The 15,090-nt window shown below is 41.2% G+C and overlaps 1 protein-coding gene across 3 annotated transcripts in view; it reads right to left on the bottom strand.

The window, feature by feature from the left end:
- lrmda (leucine rich melanocyte differentiation associated) overlaps positions 1-15,090 on the bottom strand; it is a 257,601-nt gene that overhangs the window by 67,330 nt on the left and 175,181 nt on the right. The window lies entirely within an intron of this gene.

Genomic DNA, 15,090 nt, shown 5'->3' with positions numbered 1-15,090 from the left:
TGATCTAAAAAGTTAATTTAAAGCCTTGAATGTAATGTCGTCAGGGCAGATAATACTTTATATATGTGCTACACGGCCGAAAGATGAATCACAACTACGGAATAGATAAGTTAGAAAATTTATTTCAACGACAGACAAACAAACATTTGTATTTACAATAGTTCTCTTTATTCTTCTCAATTATGATCGTATTCAAACACTTAAAAGATCCAATTAATCCAAGTAGATTACATTAATCAGATTGAGTAATATAAGGGATTACATTAAAAATTTAATTTTTGGGCATGTAATTTATAATCTGTAACTGATAACATTTTGAAAGTAACCTTCCCAACACTGTGTGTACAGGAACATATATTGATAAGAGCTAATTCAAACAAATATGTGAATTACAGTATGTGCTTGATTTTGTACGACCGCTTGCAGCAATCAGGCTAATTTAAAGTAAAGCAAAATGATACCGAGGGACGTATATCGCAAATACGCGCTATGCAAACCCTTTGAATCAATAGAGCAAAACAGACAGCATTTGTGAGTATAGCTTTAAGCTAAGTGGGATGCCAAATGCAAAGCCTGCCATTGATACCACAATGAAAAATGCATGATTTCAGAGAGAGCAGCCTTTTATCTACAAGGCAAGATCAATAGAGGGAAGGGGTTATGGAATCAAAGTTGTTTTGCTGGTGAAGTAGTTAACTGACACTCCTAAAAACATCTGAACATAATTTGAAAGAACAAAGAGTACTAAAAGACAACTGGAAGAGGGTGAGGTAAAGTTATGTGGGTTGGAATGCTTTGTTTTCACATTTGGTAGGGTAACATCAAATACTGACTACACAGGGCAACAAAAGTCACATTCATTTAGTTCTGACAAGCTCAGTGCACGAGCAGGGATACATCTCTTTTGTTTTTATGATTTCAACTACAACAAGATAAGAATAAATCAACCCCCCGCCCCCCCCAAAATAAAAGAAAAAAAAGAAAGAGAGAAATAAGTTCATTCAGACAGTTTTTCTAGTTTCCATGAAAACACATAATAATGAAGCCACCTTAAAAAAAGGTTATGAGTACAAAACCACCACCAGTTAACAAATGCTCCTCACCAGTTAAATGTTTTTTTATTTTATTTTACATTTTATACATACAATATACTGTAGTAACAAATGTGTGTACAAAAGCATTGGTAATCTAATTTTTTCACTTTTTATTTTACTTACGCATTGGTGGCAAACACAAATATGTACTTTACATAACAGTGGAGCTATAGCGTGTAAAGTTATTAAGATATTCAAACGATAGATAATATTATGCTACTTTAAATGAGGGTTTATTGCTTTTTACTTTTGTTTGCAGAAAATTGACTATTAAATTATTGTAAATACTGTTCAAAGGTATATCTCAATGTGACATTGACCATTTCTGACATATTTGTTGGATATATACTTTATTGTAGAATTATGACACATTAGAAGTCAAGGAAAAATGTTAAAATACATGTAGGAACACATTTAAAAGCACATTATGTTGTTTTGTTGAAATAGAAATTTTAAGTTTGACGGGTCGGGCTCCAAGCCACTGATGACAAGGTGATCGTTATTTAATTCCAGAGGTGTCAGAAAAAGAGTATAAGCATGACTAAGCACTCCACCCCAGAGAAGCATGTTGGACTTGGCGCCAACTTGGTGAAAAGTATGCTTCAAAGTCACTAACAGGTTTTTTCAGAAAAATAAGTTTTTCTCAGCTTTTTGTCACAAACTGGCGATTTGTTTGAAACTTGCCTCTATTCAACTGCTGATTACAGAAGAATGAAACAAGCTAAAAACAAAATTCCTTTTTCTGATGAAACTAGAGTCTAATCTTTCAGATCTCAGATTGTCATAGTACAAAATATTCTGTGCGTCTTTAAAAAATCAGTGAAAATCATCTAAAATGCCTGGCAATATGGGGTTGGCTGCACTGAAAAGGGCTGGCAGTCAATGAGTTAATAGTGCAAAGAAAGAACATTTTCTATTTTTCATGCTCATGGCCATTATAGCCCCCCGTCACGACGTCAACCTGCCTCCCACCCTCATAGGGGGCGTGCCCCCCAGTTCGGGAACTACTAGGTTAGGAATAAAGCTCATCATTGGAGATATAAAAATTAAGATTTTTATTTTCCTGTATATCTTAGTTAAATATATTACTAAAACTAAAGGTTGTTTTAGGATGAATTATAGCAGAATTTAAAAGTTACCTGCTGATTTATGTTATTATGAAAAACAATTCAAACCCTTGCTTATGCCCAAGCTAACACTAAGTCTTTATATCAAAATTAAAAACATCTTAATGCTGATTTCAACATGGCCATGACCTCTGCCCTATGAGTGGACACTACAGAGGATGAGCCAGCAGCTTTCAGCAGTACCTGTATGACAGGTGACTGACAACAAAGAGTAACAAAAAAAGCAGACAACACAATATCGAAATAAAGACACAAGAAAGTAAGATGGAGGGGGAAAGTGAGACACAAAGGGAGAGGGAAACATGTGAGCGAGGCAATGAAAGCGAGTGGAAATGAGTGACAGTGTGAGGATTCTCTGCAGGTAAAGAGTGAAGGCTCAGGCCACAGACTGACCTGGTGAGAAAGCTAACAGATAGCAATCTGAGTTTTCACTCTGCGCGCCTGCTAACAGCTAGCAGATAGCCTGTCAGCGCCGCCTAAACAAGACCAGCGTTTTCATCTCCATACAAACAACGCGGCACTCTGTCTTTTCCTCTGATGGAGATAAGATGTATAAATTATGAGCAGCTGACAAAGTCTACTCCAGCGCCCTCCGGCGTCTCATCAATCACAAGCCTGTGTGTCAGCAGGTAACTGACGTGGCCCCCGGAGGCACAGCCCCCTCTTTAGGTGTTTGTGTGTAAAAATGTGAGTTTGGTGCTGTGCTTCACTTCTGAGCATTGTCTGTGTATATGTACATGCACTGAGTGGGATTGAGGGGTTTTGAGAACAGCTGATATAGTCTTAAGTCTGAGCTAAGTTGTGAAGGACGTGAGAAAAAGAGAAACACAACCAGTAGCAACAAAATGAAATTGAAATGTAATTAATTATTTTATTTGAATTAGGACATTACATTACATTAATCAATGTGTCAGCAAACAGCGTCAACATAAATAAGGGGGAGTTAGCACAATAGCTAAATTTCATCCGTTGCCCAAAGGCAGGTAAACGTGATGTAACACACAGTTGAACAATAACATTAAACCTACAGTTAAGCAACATCACACAATGAAACAAACACTAAACTGACTGACAACAGAAATCATGATACCACATATACCATTTTCAATTAAAAGAACAACAGTCAGGAGTCAAAAGAGCTCAAAAAATCCTGTATCCACTTTATCCAAATATCCAAAAATATAGTCCCCAACTACCGAACCATTTGGTACTAGATTACAAAGAATGAAAAGGTTGTTTTTTAAATGTATTTTAATTTTAATGTATGTTCTAGTAGTTTTATTTAGAAAAATTGCCACTTCCACTTTGACGCTCACTGCTCCTTCACTTGACTGCACTAGATTAAACTCACACAGGCACACAGGCATCGCTGGAGAGTGTATTTTAATGTATTTACTAATTGTTCTGCTGTCGTTACGAGCTGTCCAATCAGGAGAGAGCAGCATGTTGTCATCAGTTAGTCAGCAAATTACTTATAAAAACTAATATAAATGATTTCCTTGTTTTTGTTCAATTGAAAAGTTCATACATACAATTCATTTTTATTAAAGTTAATTCCAAGGACAGTTTTTGAGTATAAAATATATTTTCACCCAATTAAAGAATATTTTGGTTGATGTAACACTGAAACCGAGCACATGAAAAAAATTACACAATGTTTGAGTACACTGCCCAAAGCAGGTGCTGTTTTCTTGTTCAAAAATTATTGATTCCATGTCTTGAAGTGAAGTTCAAGAGGAAGAGAGCCAAGCAGAAGCTTTGGACTCCCCATGGGGACAGAAGAAACAGCTCTTCTCAGCACCAAAGAGAAAAGAGGGTTGTCATGTTCTGTGTGATGAGCTGAAAAGACCAGACGTGCCTGGAGCAACGGCGTATTCCTTCCCTCTATAAACAAACCTTGGAAAACAAACGGTTCCACCCCACAGAGAAGGAGATGGGACATTGAGATAAGAAGGGAGGGCAGACAGGTGTCAGGAAAGAATGAGATCTATGACAGAGGGCAGTCATGCACAAGCTGCAGGAGATGAGAAGACAGCCCAAGACATCATGAAAGCAACATCAGCCATCTAGTCTCCAACTTTCTGCCCTGCTGGTTTAATTTGGACTGTAGGAGAGACTTCCCATTTTGACAAAACTGATGTCTCATGAATTAAATACTGTGCACCATTAGCATTAGTTAAAGCGATCGCTCTGGTGTCAATGATACTATTGTTTCGAGGAGTTTCAAGTCCTGAGAAACATTATCTCTGGAAACCTTTCCACAGAGAAAGAAAGGAAGAAAGAGAGAAAGATGTCTGGAATCCAGCTGACAAAAGCACTCAGTTGTCCTGAAATCAGATGAGTCTGACAGGATGTGAGCCCATCTGATCTGCTGCGGTCTCAATATTGCCTTACAGTGCAGGAGAGGAGACAGGCTGGACATGCTGCTCCTCATCATGCTTTTAGCACAGGTGCGATGAAAGTTGGAGCTGACGCGGCTCTGCCCGAGTCTCCAATTACACCGTGAACACGTGTGGTGACGGACGCTGCCAGTTGGCAGGCAAAACGCTGGGAAGTGATGCCCGCCATGCCCTACCCATCTGGTTCACTTCATGGAAACAGCATATCGAGTGAACCCAGAGGGAAATGTATTATCATATCATATCAAATGTCTGGACCTACGGGTTACAGTTCCAGTGCTTAACAAGATAACAGACAGATCTTACAGAACTGGACAGAATAGCTGGGTGTTACAAGGTCAGGGCTGTCAGTTCAACGGTGGATGTCTCTGGTACTTTGGGGAGCAGTTTATCACAGTGAGAGGGAATAGAGAAGATAGACAAACTGCAAAGGAGAGACCCATTGTTTGAATCCGACTGTCCTGTACTTCCTAAATCCTCTGACTCTGACTTTATAGGATGACTAACCTTTGTTACAGGAAATCTTGAGGATATCTTACAAACAATCACCAAATTTGGATTCGATGTTTTATCTATTCTGGGAAGATATATTATGGGTTCATAAAATGTTCAATGAAAATCTAAAATGACAGATGTTTCAAGTTTGTATCAAGATGCTTAAAGCTAGAGATTGTTGACACAGCCCGAGTCAACAAGACATGGCAATTGCACTTATTAATTCTCTGCTCATTAGTGCCTTTTACTGCCAATGCTTTAGTCATACTAAACATTCCCATGAGTGAAAGAAAACTGCTGTTTGAGTGTTACTTGACCCCACAATCCCCATGCAGTGAACTTTAGTCGACTGGCGGCGCTCTCAAACTCTTTCAGATATTCCTAATGCTTGACACGCATGTCTGTTTCAAGGATTGATTTCCAGCCCTTTCTTCAACTAGCCTCTCTCATACATTTTTGGTTCTATTTCCAACTTTAAAAGGAAAAATGGTGAAGAAAGCTTCTTGGCTTGTAGTAAAAAGTGGATCAAGTAGCTATTTGTAACTGTTTGCCAGGGAAAAGCACTGTGTGTTTTTAAAAAATCAGTCAAAGGGACAGAGAACATTTGGAGTGATGGACAACAAACCCAGAGTATCCCTAATACTTCACAAAAATGTTAGGAATTATGTGCAACACCAGGTACAAAGAAAATAAAATAAAAAAAATTAAACTTTGACAGTCAAGAAGCTGTTTAAACAAAAAGGGGGAATAATACCCAGTTAAGTTATTATATTTCATGATTTTCTTTTCATGGACAGTCTCCTCAATAAGGCCCTGGTGATATGATTTTATTGTCTAGATCATCAGCCTTGAGATCACTGCATTTTTTGGGTTTCTTCAACTTTTTCATTTCTCAAAATATAAAATTTCACCAAAAAACCCACATTTCATTTTATTCATTTATATATAAGGAAGTCCCCGATCACCATAAAGAAATGGAAAATATCTAAGAATAAAACCAGGGGATCGGGAAGTGCCTCTCCATTGGGGAATGGAGAGGCACCATAACAGGGTGGTGGGTTGGTACACATATTTGGGCCTCTCCGGTGGGGGCCTGGCCCCTCTGTTGGTGGCTGGGCCACTGCATAGAGCAAAAGCACATCAAGATGGTGCGGTCGGGCGTGGCGGTGGGTCTCGGGGGGGCTTTGCCGGGGTCTCTCCTTGCGGGGTCTTTCCGGGCTGTGTCGGCCGGGTGGGGCGCGGGGGTGCCTCTCCCCTTGGGTGTGGCTTGGTGCTTGCTTTGTCTCCTGGTGGCCCTGGGGGCGGGCCCCGCGGTGTGCGGGCCCGGGGCGGCCTGCCTCGCCGGGTTGGGGGGTGGGTGTGCTGGGGGGGTGTTGGTGTCCTCGCCGGGGTTGGGGCGGGGTTGCTTGGCGCCTCGGGGTGATGCTGTTTACTGGGGGGCGGCGCTAGCTGTTCCGGTGGTGGAGGTTGCTGTCGGCCGCCTGGTGGGTCTATCCTGCCGTTTGCGGACTGGTGGGTGGGTCCGGGGCATCTTTGGCTGGGGGCTGCTGTCCCGCACTTGATGTGTGCCGTTGGGGTGCCTCCGTCCCCGCGGTGGGGATCGCCGGTTGCTCGCGGGCCGGCGGGGGGCGCTGCTCCGTGGCTGGCGCTGTCCGGGGGGCGGCGGGCCCTGGGCTGCTGGCCGTGGGCTGTCCGGGGCTGTGCGGTCCTGCTGGGCCGTGGCCGGGTCCCGGGCGGGGGTGGGGGATGCGTCCCGGGGGGCTTGGCCCGGGGGCTTGCCCTTGGGGGGTCCTGGTCCCGGGGGGTGCTCCTGGGGCCCGGGGTGCTTGGCCTGCTGGCCGGGCCGGTCCTGGCGGGGGTCTTTCGGGGCGGGTGGCGCGTGCCGCGCCCTTGCGTACCTACTGGTACGGCCCCTGCTTGGGCAGTGCCCCGTGAGGTAGGGTGTCGGGGGCCGGAATAGGGGGCCACATCCCGGCGGGGCGGTCTGGCTTGGCCCTTGGAGGGGGCCCTGGCTTTAAAAAAAAAAAAAAGAACTGAAGCTCGTGGCGCGGGCGGCATCAGTGAAGGGTGATCTGGGGCGCCGTGGGGGGCTAGGTTGGGGTGCCTGGGGGCCGGCGGGGAGACTCCCAGCGGCCCCCTGGTGCCTTATGCGGCTTGGGGTGTGGTCGTCCTCCCTGGGCGGGCTGCTCCTGGTGCTGCATCCGTTCCGGGTCCTTCTGGCCTGGGGTCGGGCCCCTGCTGGCTCTGGGCTCGCCGGCGGGTGCCCACTGGCTGCCTGTTCGGCGCGGTTCTGGTCGTCTGCTGGGTGTGGGCTTCGGCTCCTCCGCTGGGGCCTCGGGCAGGGAGTTCTCTGGGCCCTCCCCTCGGGGGGTTAGGCGCGGGGGTGGGGTGGGGGGGTCGATGGGGTGGGGGGTCTGGGGGTTGGGGGTGGGATCGGTGGCGTGGTGCGCTGGGTCCTTGGCTCCTTGGGGCTTTCTCGGGTGTGTATGGGGGGGCGATGGCTGCCTCTCGGCTTGGGATCTTGGGGGCGTTCGGGGGACTGCTTGGCCGTGGGGTGGTCGCCGGGGGCCCTTAGGCTGCCTGCTCTTTCTGCTGGCCTGACTGCTTCTTCGGGCCCGGGGGCGGCTCTTGGGTTTTGCAGTGGCGGTACTTGGAAATACATTTGTCATGGATGCACTGGCCTTGGGCTGTGGGATAACACTCATACTGGGCTCAACCTTAGACACGTTGTTCCCAAATACCTGTTTTATGGAATTTCCACTCACCTCTTCCTCTGTTCACAGCCACCACCATTATTCCTAAACCACACACTGGTCACCAAACTGGCTTGACAACACAACAATAAACACAATATACACAACCACAATTTCACATCGCATCACTTAAAACTATTCCTCACCCATTCCATATCCTATCTTGTATCCCTCTTCCCTGCTAACTTCCCCACCCCCCTCCAACCCCTCACCTTGGTGTAACACTGCCCTCTCTTTTTTACATCCTCCCTTTAATAAAGTATTTCTTACCCTTCCCTAGGGAGGGCTGGTGACGGTCACAATTATGCAATGAAATAAATAAATTTATTTAATTGCAATAATAAAATATGCATTGCTGTCAAAAGATTGCACTTCTTGTAGTGTTAACCTTCGAAAGCATGTGCAGACAAGGTAAAAAAAAAAAAAAAAAAAAAAAAAAAAAAAAAAAAAAAAAAAAAAAAAAAAAAAAAAAAAAAAAAAAAAAAAAAAAAAAAGAATAAAACCAGATGCCCCGACAAGTTTAGTTCAAGTGTTAGAGTGCTGTGAATGTCAAGTAAATAACAAGACTTCAATGTCGGTTTCTGACCAGCTAAAGATGGGGACCAGATTCATGACACCATATATTTGTCTTTCTATTCCCCACAAATCCCTCCCAACCTATTCAGAACGTCACACCTGAAGTTACCTTAGGTCTAACGTGTGTGGTGCTGATATTGAAACTGTATGTTCTCTTTCTGTCAGTCAGATGTGAGGCTCCTGACAAGTTAAGCCCTTAATGCACCAGCTTTGACTGGTTAATCCTGTGAAGAACTGCTCTTTTTGTCTGAGGTGCATAGGTCACACAGGGAGGCCTGTCTTCCTTCAACCTACAGTATTCCTATACGATCCTAGCCTCCATTCTAAAGACGCTCCAGCCCTCGCCATTGGTCTTTCTTTACCCCTCCTCAGTCATTTACCCAACCACATGTAGAAGCTACAAACCTAGAGGTGTCAAGACTACCTGTCTCAACAGCACCCACATAGCCTGACCGACCAATAGCCCGCAGGGACATTAATTATAGAGTAGTCTGACTTGTTGAGAGGAAAGAGACAGACAGACAGGGAGAGAGAGAACCAGTGAGTGAGGGAGAGACAAAAGAGAGGGAGAGACAGTGAGGAGAGAGAGAGAGCAAGCAGAAAAGATAAATGCAGAGATGTTGTTACAAAGGCTGTCACCTCCTAATCATGTCATCCGGCTGTACAGAGGTGATGCTGAGGCCTCACTCGATCGGGTTTCCTATTCATCACCTGTGCTAGCTGATCATGGAGGTGGTGGAGTATGAGGAAAGGATGATGTTGGCTGGTAATTTAAAATTTGAACTCTGTGGGAAAGTAAATGTCCCAACTCAGTGGATTCCTTAAGTCAAGACCATCCATACAGGTCATTAGGCTTTTCGTCAAAAATAATAAGTCTGGTTTGTGCTGATTGTGGTGTTTTTATATACATTAAACATATGTTATATCATGGATCAACTTATATTTAAAATTGTAACAAGGAACTGTCATTAAAAGGATAATTTAATTCAGAAGGAACCTTTTTTGAAAAAATCAGATATATATGGAACAGCAGTTGCCAAAAACAGTGGTTGACGAACTACTAAAATTGAACACAATGAACTATATTAGACTCCTTTTGGCACAGCGTCTTTTAATTGAAATTTCTAAAGGCCAAAAAATTTGAAAAACATTATTTGAACACAGTGTTTCTGATTGTAGTAAATTAAATTAGCCATGCCTCGGCGTCTTGAACTTATTTGATCATGTACTGTAACTTCTAGTAAATCTAAACTTTCATTGAATATAATTTGTGTGTGAGTACTATCCAATTTGCATATTGTGACGATAGTGATATTGGAAGTAAGAAATGTTTGTTTTCTCAAAGTAAACCAAGCAGTCTTCATCAATGCCAGTATCTACTGAACCTCTCTTCTTTAAACTGAAGGTTTTTGCAATTGAGAAGTGGAAATCAAACAACTCTTTGGTTTACTTTTTAGAAAATCCTTGAATTTAATGATAGCAACCCATACTGAGTCCCATTCCGAAATTTTAATACCAAGCCCCACTTAACAAACACTGGGTGTCGTTCAAAAGCTTCCACCTCTGGGTTTTCCATGCTGCAACAACATGTTTCATTTTTTTTAATTCAGCGTAACAAAAACCACAGCTTGTGTCTCAGAGTCTTTGTTGGCAGAAAATACAAACTGTGATGATCTGACGTTTCAGAATTTGGTTTAAAGGCTTTATTTGGACAGAAATGTCTGCATTGTTAGCATGGACACCCACTCAACTGCCACCGTGTGATCAGAGCAATCCGTCCAAACAAATGGAAGCTCCCTTTGCACATTACAGCATAAGATTAGATGACTCTCGGCTATTTGATTCCCAAGCTGTCGACATCTCTGGTTTCTAATGGAGCGAGTGAGATTTCACAAAACACAGAAATCGGAGGAGGTCAACGTGTTTGAAGGTTACCGCAGTCGGCAAATCAAAATAAATAACTTTCAGGTGTGTGCTATTCTCTGTCAGCTGAGTGTCTTAATGATGCCAAGTTAACACATACTAAATAACAGTGTCTCCCTATGCACTGACAGCCTCAGAAATAATTGACCAGCATGCTCCAAACTGAGACGCAGCAGGCAGAGAATTCAATCCTGCGGCTGACAGAACCCATTGAGCATGTCACTAGCTTTTGCATTATACACAAAGCAATGTCAGGTCAGGGATGCGGCCTCCTGCTAGGTATTTCAGATAGCATCTCAGAGGATAAATTACCTCACTCTCCATAATATAGTCTAGTTAACTAATTCCCTGACAGCGTGTAGTCACATAAGACAAATCTCAGATTTACTTACTGTCAACTACATGATGGAGTATCTTTTTCTCACCTGGTTTGTCCCAATGTTTGACATGCACTGAGCAGGAAACTAATATTCAATATCCTCTTCCAGTTTGGCGAGGACAACTCTAATACCAGACAATGGCAACAACAAAAAGGTGAATGAAAAGAAACATAACCTTATTATGTTTGAAGACACTCCATCTCGTCACTGAGTTAAAAACTCTGCCGCAGGTTTTGTAAAGCGATATGAGGTGTTTTTAAAGCCCTTGTTCAGCAAACAGGGGGAATCCATTTAGAGCAAGTATAAGGTGTCCTGTCATCTTGTTGTTAGACATGTGTAAATCATGTGCTACATGTCAGCAAAGCTACTTTAACAACAAAACATAACCCTGCCATTGGGGGGTGGGTGGGGGGGTTCTAAGGAAACCAAATCCCATGGAGATAATGCGCAATTTCACCTGTAAGTGGGCGACGTGGCACTGATAGCCACAATAATGACAAAAGCTCTGAGACTGCCTTTAAGCTATACAGTGGAGGGTGAACAATGAAGACTTATAACAGCCATCATAAGAGCGGTTTCAAAGTTCACACCGCTGCTGCACTATGGTCTGCTCAGCCTTTCTCTTGTCTGTCTCCTTTAGTACGTATTCCCATTCAGTCGGACACGGTGGCCTATCATCGACTCCACAATGACAGTAGGTGGAAACGCTAGCTTTTATTACACAAAGTATAAATAGTGTAATCTATCAGCCATGCCAATCAGGATGATTGATTATGGGCTGTCACGGACGAGAGTGACACATTAGAAAAGTTTGGTTAACAATGCCTGTAGCTGGTGCGGGGCCGCTGCCACCAGGGCCAGTGATTAATGTGTTGTCACTCTGTAATCCCACACCCACGCTTAATGAGGCAAGAATTTATCATCTTGGCAGAGTGGCAGATGTCAGGGGGGGGGGGAGGAATCCAAGTGGCTAGAAACAATATACTTTTTTAAGCCTGTGCTTGACATGTCTGACAAGCTTTTAAAACCACAAAGAAGAAGGATTGTGTAAGTACAAACTTCAGTGGAGGGACTTTCAGCGTTGGCTCCGTCCATGAGAAGTCACTGCTGCTGAAAGATGACTCCATCTCCCTCAAAGACTAGGCTTATGTGATTCAAACAAAGGGAAAGTCCAATATATTATAATTAGGAGAAACAAAAATATGTTGTTTTCAGATTGGTTCATCTTTTATACATGCTTACAATGATCTAAGTTTATTATAGGACAATCAAATCTATTCCATCTTACAGAGAGAGTCCAGTGAACCTGACGTAGTGCTATTCTTTAGTTTACCTTCGTGAACAATATGTCTGGATTTGACATTATTGGTTTATGTATTATAGTTGGCCTTTTGAGCAAAAGTGAAGAAGCAATGAAGACACACTGAATGAAGAGTAACAGGCTGTTTAAAGAGGAACACTTGGGATTAATATGAACAACATACACGCATGAAATACATTTAAAAATTGGTCGCAGCTATTGTATATGAACAGACACTAAAAGCAAATAACTACTAATAATGCTAGCCAATAGTCCTAAACTATAATATTGCCATACACGTTTTTTCACGAGAATCAATTTAATGTAAGCCACATGACAATTAATGCACAAATTATTCTTTGATTTAAAAAATCTCAAACTTTCCACATTTTTGTAATTAATAATAGAGCAATATTGCGTATATTAAGCAGGTAAAGAAAAAAAAAAACTGAAATTCCTCCAAACCTTAAGCCAAACAATTTGCCCACCCCCATTTTAACATGAGGGAGAATATCTTTATTTATCTAATTATTTATTCATTCATTTATTTAGTAGTTTGAAATGTTATGTATCTAATGTATGTTTCTTTAGTGTTGAAGCTTGTACTGTGACCTTGGGTACCTTGAAAACCGCCACTAAATAAAATGGATTACTTTTGTTATTATTATTGTAATTTGTAGGACAGCATAACCTCTGCGGCTCTTCCTAGGAATTTTTATTCTGTACTTTGACATTCATGCAACAGCAGCAAATTAAATAATCTAATAAGAATCTTTTTGTAATTTTAAGAAATGCTGACTTGAGAAGCCAACAAGCATCCACCACCAACAAACTAATGATTGCTGAAATTTGAAATATTGACAATGGTTTGTGTGTTTCATGGGAGAACCTAGTGGGTTCTCCCCCAAAAAAGAGAAATTGATTTCATTCTTTTAAGAAATTTAGCACAAAATACTGTCTCTTATGAAGCTGGAAGCAACTTCCCAACATCAAAGGGAGACGCCGAGAGGATTCGCTTTGATCGAATGATAGATTGCTGCACACTAGTTTAGAAAATCGTTGAGGAAAGGTATATCAGATTTAGGACTGTGGTTTTCTTTTTTCATTTTGTTTAACTACTGCGCAAAACTATTAAGAAGGCTTTTTACAAAAATTAATTAGAAAAGGAGAAAATAAATAAAGTTTAATTTCCACTTGTTTTAAGGGTTAAGATCATCAAAGTCAGTTTAAAAACATGAGGATTTAGATCATTATTTATTCATTTTATTTATTTATGTATTTATTTTGGACAAACAACAACTTAATTCCATAATAACTAAAATATACAATCACTCAAAAATAATCCCTAAACTCCCATACACCCCATACAATATATCTTACCCGAAAAGAAGTAGGAAGAAGCAAAGGCACATTAGTACATTATTCAAATATGTCAACATTTAAAACACACCCTCAGAGGCGTTGCTCTTCTATATTCAATCTATGTAGAAGAAGGAAAACCAGCTGATACAACAGGGTTAATTCAGAGTTGCATGAAATCTGTATTAAAAATAAAATGTAATTGATTTGTGCAAAGTTTAGCCCAAAAATTAACATTACAATGATAATTTCTACTTGTTAATGTGGAGTGACACTCGGATCATGCGTACCCTGCATCTCTGGGATTTGAACAAGGCAATAAATGAATATATTGGTGCCATGGTCTTACAAATAATAGTGCTTTAAAGTTTTACTGAGGTTTTATGATATGCAAGGCTGGGTTGATTTATGGTGACAGTGTGTGACTCACTCCCTTTAATTGTAATTATTTTTCTGTTTCATAACCTCGGCCTGACCCATTTACTTTTCGCTGAGGAGAGCAGTCAGAGTGGCACTGGTCTAAACTCAATAAGCTCTTATTTCAGAAAACAATGAAAGAAAACTCCTGACAAAAACATTTGTCTTCCTGGAAAATATCTCACACAAAAGCACAGTGTGTTTCCTCTATCTCATGAAGCCAATTTATTAGTATTTAACAGTAACAAATTTGAAAACTATGAGTTTAAATGTATTTGTTCCAACTCCTGAACTTTTTTTCATTCAGCGGTAACATTTTTAAAAAAAAAACCAACATAGAAACTCATTAACAGTTATTTTTCTTGGTTGAATTATTTCACCATCTAACAAAATACACCCTATAGAGCATGGGTGTCAAACTCATTTTAGTCCAGGGGATAAATACAGACCAGATCTCAAGTGGGCCACAGATTTTAGGCAGGAAAAAGTGTAATTTCAACATTAGCGTGCCCTAGTTTGCACTTCCAGGTGTACATTACATTTAAAGTAACAAAATCCAAGTATTTAGTGACCTTAAACTCAAATTCACTTACAGTTACTTGGTATTATACACAATTATTTAATTTAGTAGAAGCATTTGAGAAGATGTGCAGGACCATCAATTTGAGATTAAAAAATGAGAGCCATCATGTAATCTAAGCGTGGAGAATTTGTAAATTGGTGTCCATGCGTATATTTGGAGGGGCTAAGATATCTACAACTGAATTATTTTGTAATTTACACAATGATACATGTGTTTCTGTCATTTTTTATCCTGCGGACCGAATTAGATGCTCTAATAGGCCGGATTTGGCCCCCGTGCCTTGAGTTTGACACATGTGCTATACAGGATGTGCGTTTGCCCTATAACTACAAACATGTAACTATGTAATTTTAAAGCAAGCTTCAAAAGTAATCTGTTGGTTTTAATTTATTAGTTATAGTAAAATATGTTCTTTAGGATTTTCTGTAAAGACACATTTGTTCAGTAACATGATTTAGTAAACTCACTGAAGGCAGATTTACAAAGCACTATTTTTTATATGGGTTGTTACGTTTGAAAGCTTAGTGGAAACTCATAATTCTCAGAGAATAGACACAGCATATTACTCTACATGGTGTATTTCAGAAAGCAAAACAACTAAGCCCATTGCAATAAATAATTTATTTCATCTATTGTTGCATTGTAAAAAAAAAAAAAAAAAAAACCACAATCTTGCATCACATA

This window comes from Gouania willdenowi, chromosome 15, assembly GCF_900634775.1.
Source record: "Gouania willdenowi chromosome 15, fGouWil2.1, whole genome shotgun sequence".
Lineage (NCBI taxonomy): Eukaryota > Metazoa > Chordata > Actinopteri > Blenniiformes > Gobiesocidae > Gouania > Gouania willdenowi.
The sequence above is the reverse complement of the archived record's forward strand: the minus strand, read 5'-3'. Positions and strand labels throughout refer to the sequence as shown.